We start from the raw sequence: 2,076 nt of genomic DNA, 5'->3' as shown, positions 1-2,076 counted from the left end.
GATAAATGCACTCCAAGGAGGCTGAGATGGGGTGCATGTTTGTGCTGGGATGTAGGTTAATTTTCAGTTCAGCCAATCTCTAGTTGTCTGCATGGATGCTGGCCAGATCCATGGAGTGCGGAGTATCCAAAATTAGAGATTGTCCATAGATTCCTATACATCCTTGAAGTCTTGGTGTCTCTGGCTAGAGAAGTTGTAGGCTGAGAGAGTTTGGATGTAAGGGACTGGAGCTGGCCTTTATTCCAGCTGTCCCCTCCCTCTCTATCATATAGACAGAGTCAGCTTGAGTTCACACTGCTTGCTTGGCCCTTCCCTGAGCCCCACCCAGGACCCAAAGTTCAGACACTTGATCCTTTATGCACCCTTGAAACCCTACCTCACTGTTTCTACCTGGTAGCTCCTCCATCCACCTCCTGGGTCTCCTCTGCCAAGTATGCTCATGAATGCTCACTCTCCTTCACATCTGACAGATGAATCTCTCCCTCAGATTCTACTAACATTTCCCAGACCCCTTTTGTACGTTCCAGATATTGCTTCCTCACTGAGTATCAGGTTCTCTTGCTCCTTGGTAACCAGCTAGTAAACTTGGGCCACTCATCTCTTCTCACAGAAGGAGCTGTTTGAAGGTCAAATTCTAGTCACTTCCCTAAAGAAACGGGGAGACCCATCTTGTCTCCTCTAACTCAAAGGGAGAGACACCAACCCTCACCTTTTGACCCTTATCCAGTATTGCCATTGTATTTTTGTGTAGCTGGGACCTAGGGTACTTGAGAGAAGAATTGTAAAGGAGGAAGGATTTATTTTGGCTTACGTCTCCAGAGGCTTCAGCCCATAGTCACTTGGCTTCATGCCTTTGGGCAGATATGACAATAGTGGGAACATTTGGTATGGAAGGTTCTTTACTTCCTGTTTGCTGGGAAGCTGAGGAAGGGAATATGGGAAGGGGAAAGTTCTGAAGAACATATCCCATGACCTGGTTCTTCTACTTCTCTAATACCTCAAAAATGCTACTGTTTCATGATTAATCCAGTCAGAATCCCAAACCCTCACAATCCCAGTCTAATCTCTCTCTTTCATCACTGTATGGCTCAGGTTCACCTTGAATTTTTGACATTCCTGCCTCAGCCTTCCCAGTGCTGGGATGACAAGCCTGTGCCACCGTGTCTGGCTCATGATACCATGTGGAGAATGTCCTCACAGACACACTCACAGAAGCACTTTACCAATCTCCTAGGCACCTCTCAGTCCAGCCAAGCAGATGGTCAAGATTAATCATCATGGTCATATAAGAGGCTGGGAATTTGATAGCTGCTCCTTGAATGTGCCTGGCTGTTTGCAATGACATCACAATCAATGCCACTTATAGGTGCTCAGTCAAGCAGTCATGGCCCATTTCATACTCACACCACCCCAGGACAGGAAAGAGGTACTGTTATCCTACCCACTTTACAGATGAGGCCAACCTCAGTGGCCTAGTCCAAGAAGGCATAGCAGTACACTCAGCCCCAGAAGCCTGGACCTCCCCATGTTTCTTCGGGTCTAACTCTTGACTTGTTAGAGGGCTTGCAAGCTAGAGGGGCTGCTCCTCTGGCAGAATTAAACCACACCCCATTCTGTCACCAAGTCTGCAGCAAGATCACACACATCCTGGTGACTAGAGTCTCTTGTGGCTGGCACAGCCTAGGATGAGAGTAACTTGCCCTGGCAGGACAGAAGAGACTTGTGGAAGTATAGAAATGGCCCTGGGAAGGTGTGAAGCCTAATTTAAGTTCTGAAAGCACCAAGATGCAAGTAATAGCAACAATAACAACAACAACAACAGTAATAATAAACAGTAAGATGAAAAGAGAGGGAGAAGGAAAAGAAGGTTCTCCGGCATCAAGGTTTGCTTTACTAATGTGTGAACAAGGAGTTGAGTTTTCATGACTGTTCACCAATACTTAAGATTAAAAAAGCCAGGATGCTGGAGGGAGGTACAGAAGTTAAGGGAACTTGCTGCTTTTGCAGGGGATGGAAGTTCTGTTCTCAGTGCCCATATCTGGAAACTCCCAAGCGCCTGTAACTCTAGCTCCTTGG

This window comes from Peromyscus eremicus, chromosome 8a (genome assembly GCF_949786415.1).
Source record: "Peromyscus eremicus chromosome 8a, PerEre_H2_v1, whole genome shotgun sequence".
Taxonomy (NCBI): Eukaryota; Metazoa; Chordata; class Mammalia; order Rodentia; family Cricetidae; genus Peromyscus; species Peromyscus eremicus.
The sequence above is the reverse complement of the archived record's forward strand: the minus strand, read 5'-3'. Positions refer to the sequence as shown.